The sequence below is a fragment of the Falco biarmicus genome, chromosome 12 (assembly GCF_023638135.1).
Source record: "Falco biarmicus isolate bFalBia1 chromosome 12, bFalBia1.pri, whole genome shotgun sequence".
In the NCBI taxonomy this organism is placed as follows: domain Eukaryota; kingdom Metazoa; phylum Chordata; class Aves; order Falconiformes; family Falconidae; genus Falco; species Falco biarmicus.
In genome coordinates, this window is record NC_079299.1 from 12965743 (window position 1) to 12976203 (window position 10461).

Genomic DNA, 10461 nt, shown 5'->3' on the forward strand with positions numbered 1-10461 from the left:
GTTGCACAGGGTTGGATCCATTTCTGTATTAGATCATATAATCAACATATGTTTAAAAAGTTATTAAACATACTGTCATCTTTTTCCCCCCTTGCACCTCTGTGAAAATACCTGGATGGTACTGGGTGAAGAATGAATTTAATATAGTGAATATTGCACTCAGATGTAGATTTGTATGTCTTACTGTTGCAAGAATGGGCTCAAAACACAGTTTGCAAGCTGGTTGTGAAAGAACTTACCTAATGTGCAAGGTCTGGTTTTAAATTGAGGAAGAACATTACTAAAAATTCTGAGTAAACAAAATATTGTGGAGTTGGGGAAGTGTTTTCGTGATACTGGATGAGCATCGTATAACATACTCTTTTAGCAAAAGGTAAGGAAAATGTGGAATCTTATTTGCTACTGCGCTGTTGGGTGTTTTCCCCTGAGGTTAAATTTTCCCCATTGATAGAAGAGTAGATTTTGAGTCTTTAGTGAAAATGTATACAGTCTTATGACACCTGTAATAATTAGTATTCAGTTGATGAGGACACATTATATTACTCCTTTCTGTTAAGGAGGGCAATTTTGATTGTGACAGCCAGTCTGAGAGTTAAAACTTACTTCCCAAGGAGCTGAAGACCTGCTTTTTTTAAAAGTTGAATTACACAGCATCTGATTTGTTGAAGCCGAAAGAGAGGTGCCATCCCATTCTGATTCTTTTTTTGTTGTTTTATTCTTTGGCAATCAGATTTCACGCCCCTAAACAGATAAGCACTGTCAGACAGTTGTAGCCTTTGTCCTGTTTCTGCAGCAGTGTCCTGTCAGGGACTGTCCAGTTTATTTCATTGTGATCGAGCAGGATCCTACAAATAATGATAACTATTTAAATGTGCTCCCATTTTCCTTAAGTGAGATGTAGTAATTTTGGGGGAAACTTAGGTTTATGTCGTCAGTTTGTAAATTCTCTAGCTAACAGAGACCCCCTTTGCGATTTGCGTGCAGGTGTGAAGGTGTTTTCTTTCTTACCTGACTAGCTTAGTAGTAATGAATACTGAACTGGGCATCAGGGCAAGGTTATTGGTGACAGTGAAAACTGGAAATTGGATTTATTGGGGTTTTTTGGTTCTTTTATCTGCCATGCTCTTTCAGGAGGTGCTTTTAGCTAAAGGTCCAGATGCTGGTTTTATGACTACAACTCTTGATACCCAGGTCCAGGCATGGAAAGAACATGGGACTGAAGGTTGGTGTTCACCATGCCAAAAATGGTGAGACCAGGCTGAAGAAGCCTCAAAATGTTACAGGCGACTACAGATCTGTTTGTCTGTTCTGCAATCCAAGGGCAGTATCTGACTTTAAATCCAGTTTTGTTGTGTTTATGGAGAGGAAGAGGAGTAGTAGACATAAATTGTTAAAGGTCCGTTGTTTTTTATAACAGTCAAAAAATGAGGATTTTTGGTTGCTTCTTGCTTCCCCTCCTTTATTTAACAAGGCTGCAGGAGCTTTGGCATTGGTGAGTTGACTTAGTCTTCTGTAAAAGGTTTAAAAAAAGAAAAGGGAGGGTGGAAAGCTCTGTGTGTGTGTCCGTGTCCATTCCAGTAACATCAGGTTCTGAGCAAATAAACAGTAGGTTTCAATTATCTGCTGCTAATTATCACCCAAATTTGATTTGCACGCTCTTCAAAGGGTCTCATATCTTTCCATTTAGTTATTTGTTTCAGTGTGATGAATCTTTAATTCAAACCAAACGTGGGTCAATTTCCAACTGGAAAAAAAAATGTGAGGAATGTGTTTATCCGCGGTCATATCAGTGTCGCTCTTTAGTTTTATATATGTGGTGGTTTGTGGCCTCGGTGGGGAGGTGAATTTGTGTCAGTCTGTGAATTGGCTTTGCCTGCAAGTATGTGAAGGGTTTGGTGAGTTGTAGAAGGGCTTAAATAATTGTGCTTAATGGGATGGTTCTGGTGGGCCTGGAGTAATGAGGGGAAGTTTGAAAGTTAAACAGATGTAACCAAAATCTCCATGTGACTACATTTTCCCCTCCCTGAGATATTATTTCCCTTATGCAACATCAGGTCAGTTGGTCCTTTACATGCACGTGTTTTCTACTCCAGTAATTATCTTTTTAATCTTTATAGGCAGGCTGTTTGCTCCTCTGTAGTGATGCACCCTACAGTCTCTGAGGGCATTGAAATAATGGGCGCATGCCTTTCCTCTACCAAAAGCATGGACTGCAAACTGTAGGCCTGTAGTGAGAAAATAGGGCAAATAAAGAAATGTCTCATGCAGTGATTGACTAAGTAGATGTTGAGCACTGTCTTAGAAATCTTGCAGTGCTGTGTCATCTGGGCATTGTCCTGGGCAATCGGCTGTGGGTGACCCTGCTTGAGCAGGGGCGTTGGACAAGATGACCTCCAGCGGTCCCTTCCAACCTCAGCCATTCTGTGCCAGTAATATTCAGCAGAAATTGTGAAGAAAGGATATTAAGGCATGCAGTACTAAATGTAGCTGGTTTCACCGACTGCAGCTTTGAATTGCACCTTTTGGGTCACACAGGTGATGGCTGTATTGAAAAATATGTTGGTTTCAGTTCTTCCTGAATAGAGTGAAAGAATGAATATAATATATTGTCAGAAACTTTTTAAAAGATTGTTACCAGTCAAATGCTTAGTATTTTAGAAAGAAACAGAATTATAGGTTCCTCTATCGCTATTTATCCTGCTTAAGGGAGCATATTTTTCATTTTTATGCTCTTATAGATCAAGTGCTGAGAACATGCCCTGTGCACGTTGTCATACAGTGCATTTGTGTGCTTACACACACTCACCACACTCTGACCTTTTGGATCTGCAATTACCCATGGCTGTCAGCTTTTTAATTACATGACTGCCTTGTGCTGCAGTCAGGTCTATCTCAAGGCTTGTCTGCGTGCTGTGTAAGAGTTACACCAAGCCTAATGAGGCCAAAGGCTCATCTGAACAGCGTCTGTCGCCTGGGTAAGAGCCTGTCCCCTAGCAGAACGCCTAGCAACTATTCCCACTTCCTCAGCTTCCTCCAAGAGCCAAGTTTCCTCTTCCAGCTGACTGCTGGGGGGGGGAGCACCCATCTCCCAGTCCCTGGGTACTCCCAGTACCAGTCCTTGTGAAGCCAGAATAGCAACTGGCAGGAGAGTTGATGTCATCTTTAGCAGAGTTGGCTCTTGAGGATTTAGCAAATGCCACAGCTACTGATGCTTTGTTGGGCAATCTGCTGTAGGCTGCTATACGCCGCTATATGCTGTAGCTCCTGGCAGTCGTTCATAAAGCATTCACTGGATGGGGTGAATGCCCTTCGTTCTAACAGACCTTGCCCGTTTTCACTGTTACACATACTCGATGTCCGTCCTCATCCACAGTCTCTGTGCCTGCTTTCCAGCCTGTTACCCACTGCAGCTGCCGGCTTCCTCCTTGGGAGCAGTCAGGGTCTCCTCCTTCAGCCCACGGTGAGAGCAGCGCTGGCAGCTGCTTGCCCAGTGCACATGGCAGGACTTCGAAGGTCCTTGTTCAGGCATTCGAGCCTCTGCTTTTCCTGTGCCTGGAAATCAGTCTTTGTGATAAAAAAAAATATTATTTATTTAGTGCCTTTGTGCTGTAGTGGATGCAGCCAAAGCACAGCCTGCCATCCAGCTGGCTAGGCACTTGGCAGCCGCAGCAGGGAAAAGGGTAAATCCAATCACGGAACTGCCGCCTGGAACGGTGGTAGCGACATCGTTAGCCAGCCCTGGTAATTGCTAACAGCCATTCACAGCTGCATGGAGTTTTGGTACAGATTCTTGCAGAAAACTGTATCCGAGACCATGCGCTCCTGTTTCTTCTCCTGCGTGTAGGAACGTATGGCCCTGCCAGGCTCAGGGTGCTGCAAACTGGCGCCGCGTGGCACCGGCCACGTGCTGATGTTATGGCTGCCGAGGTGGTTGGGGTGCCTGGCTGTGCTGCGCCCGATGCAGGGGTCTGGCCTCCCTTCCCCTCAGCCAGTGAGTGCCTTTCTGCTTGCATCCCTTCTACCTCTGGGTAACATGTTTTTAGGAGTCCTTTTTTGTTTTGTTTTTATTTTCCCAAGATAAGAAGGTACTGGGGGCAGGTAAACACTCAAATCTGGGTAAAAGCTAATATTTACTTTGCAGACCCTTTTTTTTTTTCTGCATTTTGACTACTTTTCAGAAAGAAATAGCAGGTACAGGTTCTGTAAGCAGACAGACACAATAGTACTGCAAAGTGTGAATTTCTCCCAGCTGTCTTAATGGAGTGTTGATTTTAAAACCTAATTTCACTGCTGCTTACCATGCAATTAACACCCAGTTATTACATTTGGTTAGTTCAGCTGAGTGGTACCACACTTTGTGTCAGGGTGGGTGTCAATATGGACACTTGAATCAAAACATCCGTTTGAAGATAAGTGACTAGTCAAAGAGCAAACGAGCGCTGAGGCTGTGGAAGCAGGAATGAGCCAGGAAAACCTGGTAATATTATAGCTCTATTAAAATTAATTTGAATAAAACGTTAATTTCCGTTTGCTAAAGAAAACAAACAAACAAAAAAAAAACCCCAAAAACACAGCAAAGAGAGTTAAGAAAAAAAAAAAAAACCAAACCCAAACAAGCAAACCAAAAAATACAGCAAAGAGTTAAAAGACAGGAAATTAAAAAAATGTTTCCATGGGTTTACAAAGTTATCAAATAAAAGGGAACCAGACCAAACAGCAGCTGCTGCAGAGGTGAATCAGGTACCTCCATGTAAACTTGAAATACAGGAGGACAGGACAGCTAATGAGACAAAGGTAAGCATCAAGTGAGGTCAACCCCCTTTTATTAAGAATGTAACTCTTCCAGAATGGTAACAGAATAGTAGCTACTGTCTTGTGCAACAGCAATGGGATTTACTCGTACAAGGTTTTGAAACCTGGAGCGCAGCGAGGTGAAAAAGCCCACCCTGACGGAGGATGCTCTGCGCTTGTTAATGAGAAAACAATTTGTAAAAGTTAAAACTTTCGAGGTAGTCTAAGATCTAACCCTTCTTCCCAGCAGCGATCTCCTCAGCTGCTTCTCTGGATCCCCTGTGGATGCAGTGACGGCCCGCGCTGGTAAGACAAAACCAGGGGTTCTGGCCGCTCGGGATGGATCCGGTAGGACAGGAACCGAGTCCCAAACCTGCTGGAGCTTTCCGGGCTGGGGAAAGATACTTACTCAGGGTGTAAAATGTCCGTATATTGTCAATTCCCGGGCGGCTGCGGTTTGCCCCTCACTTTCACGACTCTCCACGAGGTGGAGGAAGCGGCTCGTGCTCCGGCGCGTGCGGGGCTCGGCCCGGTGCGGGGGCGGCCTCGGGGGGCTCCGGGATCCGCCGGGGCTGGCTCCGGGAGAGACCCCGCCGGGATCCGCCGGGGCTGGCTCCGGGAGAGACCCCGCCGGGATCCGCCGGGGCTGGCTCCGGGAGCGGCCCGCTGCGATCCCGGCGGCGGGTCGGCTCCCAGAGCTCAGCATCCCTGCGGAGCTGCGGCTCTTTATGAACGAGGTACAAGCAGGAGAAATAACAGCAGTGTCTGTGGTTAAAATCCTGCAGCTTCTCCGAGGTGTCTGCTAAGGGCCCGGGTTGGTGAGCGGCGCGTGGGGTTTTGTTGGCTGCGGTGGGGTTTGGGAGAACCCACCTTGCCCCATTAGCCCCAGCTTTCCAGTGCCTCAGTCCTGGCTTTTCAGTCTTTGCAGCTCCTAAAAATCAAACCCCATGTAATTTGTGATTTCCTTTCCTTGTCTCAAACCCCGCTTGATTTTTATGTTTGCCTGTGATGAAACAGGTCAGCCCAAAATAGAAAATACTGGTTAGTTTCAAAATTCAATTTAGTTAATACCTGTTGGAAAAAAGATCTGCTAATACCTGTGTGTGCATGACATGGCACTGCTTCTGCTTCAGCATCTTGGGGCAGGTCATGTGGGTTATTTCTCAAGGTGCTGAAGTGTGTTTGCAGTGGTACTGAGGATGTTTCCGAGTTGCACAGGGCTAACTCGATTGTATCAAGATGAAAAGTCATTGGAATGGGATATTATTAAGGTAATTTATAAGAAGTGAACTCGGGAGTAGAACTGAAAACTGAAATAGTACATTGCTTGGAAAGGAGTCTTGAGGAGCCGTTACATTCTTGATACACAATCCTCTATGCCTATAGCATTCTTGCAGAAGTTTGTGTAATGGTGTAGTTAAGATCTTGCACAAAGGGTTGTTTTGCTTCCCTTTAGCCCAAACATTTTCTGAGCTGCTTGTTTCTGTGTTCCCACAAGCATCATGTTGCCATAAATGAAGCATCTGTGAGCTTCAGTGTGAGGTTAGAAAAAGCGGGAGATGAGGGGGGGCGGGCGCAGACTTGATGAATGGTGTTGCCATCGGTGAAAATGTTCATAAACAATTGAATTTAGTAGCTCAAACTGGGACCAGTACCCTGATACAGGAAGATCTGTGTCGTGGTTTGCAACAGAATTTTTTTCCGGTGTAATTCATTATCTTGATTGTTGGTTCCCTTCATCATAAAGATGCTATCATTTCTACTATTTCTAAAAAACTTATCAGGCCTTCTTTTATTTGCTGGTGGCTCAGGCTGACTGAAGAAAAAACCAATATCTTTAAAACATGTGGTGAAGTGAAAAATGCACTGAAATTTCACTTCAGTGCTCTGGCCAAATCTGTCTTGTGGGAGTTGCTACTCCAGCCTGCTCTGTGCTGGAGAGCCATTTCTCTCATCTTCACCTGTGCTGCAGAGTTGTGCTTCCTCTTATGCTGAGGCCAAACACATCCTGAGAAAAAAACGTCTTTGTTTGCCAAACATGCAGCTGATGACACATGTATTTATGCTCCCTGGCAAACTAAGTTAAACAAACAGGGACTAAGTTGGGCAGACGTTATAGGAGGTAATACCTCATTTTAGCTCAGCTGTGAGCAGTTCATTCTCCTTTCCAATTATGGCATCCCTATGCATCACTTCCCCAAGAGAGGAGTATTCTGGGGAAAAAAAAAATTACAGCACTTAAAGTCTTGAAAGAGCAGTAACTGTGCAATGGGGGACAGTAGCTGGAATGAAGGGTCTGAGCACATGTACATCTGTCTCATTTTGTTAAAAGCATGGTTGTTTCTACCTCAGATATTAAACTGTTAAATTAATTCCTGAAAACTCAGTCTCTCTGTTCACAGTGTGCCTGAATTCAAGCTGCGTTTCAGTAACATCAGGTTCTGAGCAAATAAACAGTAGGTTTCAATTGTCTGCTGCTAATTATCACCCAAATTTGATTTGCACACTCTTCAAAGGGTCTCATATCTTTCCATTTAGTTATTTGTTTCAGTGTGATGAATCTTTAATTCAAACCAAACGTGGGTCAATTTCCAACTGGAAAAAAAAAATGTGAGGAATGTGTTTATCCGCGGTCATATCAGTGTCGCTCTTTAGTTTTATATATGTGGTGGTTTGTGGCCTCGGTGGGGAGGTGAATTTGTGTCAGTCTGTGAATTGGCTTTGCCTGCAAGTATGTGAAGGGTTTGGTGAGTTGTAGAAGGGCTTAAATAATTGTGCTTAATGGGATGGTTCTGGTGGGCTTTAGGGTAAGGAGTACAAGTCCTGAAGTCACACAGACACAGAAAAATCTTGCTAGACTTCAATTCCCATCCTACCTATAAAAAGATGTCTGTGCTAGGATGAAATGGAAAGGTAGGATAACACAATCTAGACTTTTTTTTTTTTCTACTGCATTGAATCTCAACTTAAAAAATGTGTATATTGGATTTTACACAGGCTGCTTGGTTGGCACCGTGACCCTCTGCCACGCGCACAGCCATAAAATTTCAGTCACAGAACTGAAGGAATTGTGGAGGTTTTTGTGGGGTTTTTTTGTTTTGTTTTTTTTTAAATAAACTGAAAGCACCAAATGCAAACGAGGGTTAAAGCAACAAGAAAATTTCATTGTAATAAATACCACATGCGATCACGATTTACAAAGCGGACAATAAAGACTAATTTATAAAGAGAAATCCTTATATTCTCTTTCATGTGGCTGAAGGCAGCATCATTTCTGGCTGTCTTTACTGGAGATTTATTCAAAGATTTAACACCCTCTTCTGTTTTTCTTCTCCTGGAAGCCTGGAGGAGGATACTTCATTAACTTGCTATTCTTTAGATTCATGTCTGACCTCTGTTTTCTTTTAATGTGGAGGTAGTTGGTAGGAGGTTTGGATTTTTTCCTTCAAAGAATGCTTTCAAAAGATTTCTGTAATATGGTGTAGCATTTCCTACATGTATTTATTTTTTTATAGCGACTGGAGTAAATGGACCTTATTTTAGGTAAGCCTGTGAATACTGGAAAACCCCTCCTCAAATTCTGTATGTTGTCTTTTGATACTTTCAGGATTGGTTATTTAGCATCTCAGCAAAAGAACCTCTTTTGGTTTGGTGCCCAAACAGTCAGCTAAGTCTGAACTGGTGACCTAATGTAAAAACTTTTGCTGCTGTCAGTGGAAGAAAGATTTGAACTCTGTGGCAAGTATTTCTTACACTTCACTGTTTTGGTCTTCTGTCAGTCACAATTAAAATCAAGGTCCTTCTGAAGTAGAGCTGTAATTACAAAATTAATATCATGTGCTTTTTTACTGTGGCTGTATCTGTAAGATGCATCTCAACAGGGTTTGATACAGTGAATTCTTCTTTGCCAGATGGAAACTTTTCTGTTTGTCTGCGTCGGTGTTTCTGGGTTCCAGTGCTATGTGACTGGCTAGTGTCCATTGTATTTTTACAGTTTATTTTCTGTCTTGCCACATCCAATCCAAGTAGTTGTATGTTTTCTTCCTACAATGGAAGCAGGGTATGTGCTGATAGAATTGGTATAGCATACAAGACACATTAGGATGTGTAAAAGTTTTGTGTTTGGATTGTCTCAATATTTCTTGACAAAGGCGGGGGATCTTACTTATTTAACAAAACCAAAAGTAATAATAGACATTGGGACAAGTACTTGCCTGTCATGATAGGAGTGGGATAAATCTTCAGGCAGGGGCGTTCAGATTCATAAATGTATTTCACGCAGATTCTGTGGGTGTTTTGTAAGGTTTGGTTGTGATGTAGTAGGCACTCTTCTTTCCTAGTATCTGTGGCTGGTCTGCTTAGGTGATGAACAGAATCATGAAAAAGACTTTGTCCTTCTATATTCTCAGGGCCTTCAGATAATTTCTAAAATTATTTGCCTCTGTTAGAGTAAAGCCCTAAAGGAATGGTTACCTCTGTGCAGAGGTTCTGACAGTGGGTGATGGTGGGCTCTGTTAAGTTCTTCAATGATTTAGCCATAATCTTCGTAATACTTGGAGATCCCTTAAAAAGGTGAATGCTCAGATTTTACTGACAGAACTTCTGCCTACAGGTTAGCTGCCTGGAGCTATATTGTACTATATAAAGCACAATACCCTTGCTAAAATACCTTGGAATCATGCTGTTGTGTGGGAGGGTCTCTGTTCCCATTCTTCTTCCACCAAAGACTCCGAGCTGAGACTCTGGGAACCTGTGAATGTGATGGGTACTCTTTGAAATCACCAGTTCTGAATGAACACATGGGCTTTCTCTTGAGCTGTCGCATAGCGGTAACTGGCATCCTTCAGGATTTGCATTGCGTGTGCTTGTTTCACGGTTCTCTGTAGTCTAGAATTTCCCTTTGAATTTTTGAATTGAAAATTCAGAGAAAAAAGGGCTTGAAGATGAGCTCCAACTTGTATAACTTCCCAGCTAAGAGAAAAAACACAGAAGAACCCCCTAACCATGCAATTTTCTGACTTTCGGGTCGCCTCATTGTATCCGGCTCTAAGTGCAACCATCCCTGCGAAGGATTCCGAACTGTGAAGGATTCTGGCCCTTCATTTTCCTTCCCTTTAAGAGGAGGAGAGTGACCTGAAGTTCTTTTCTAGCTAAGTAGTACAAAGTAAATGGATTTTAAAGTAGAGATACATTTTTGAAGATATTTTTACTTTAGATTCTTTTGCTTCAGAAACAAGGTGTGGTTTGGTTTTTTTTTTTTTTTTTTTTTTCCTTCAAGGTACCAGACTGCTTGAATTTCCCTTATTGCTTGCTGTTCGTCGTATCATGGAGGAGGAAGCTTTCCCACTCCATAATCTTTGCTCACTGTTTCTGTCAGTCCTACTTCTGTGATCCCTTTCTTTTAGAAAGCTTTTTAACAAAGTGGTCTTTAGACGTCTAGTTTTTTAGCCAGCTTTGTTACTTGGGCCAGGAGCCTTATGTTGTTGACTCATTGCTTATGAAGAAGATACTTAACTGCAAAAACCCTGATGCATTCTTGATAATTCAACCCATAGCCTCGTATTTACATAGATCAGTTCAACCGTAGAGGGAGTTCTTATAATTTTCCAAACTGGAAAAGAAACTAAAATAATACTTTGTGTATCTAGTAGCTTTAGTTAATTGACTAGT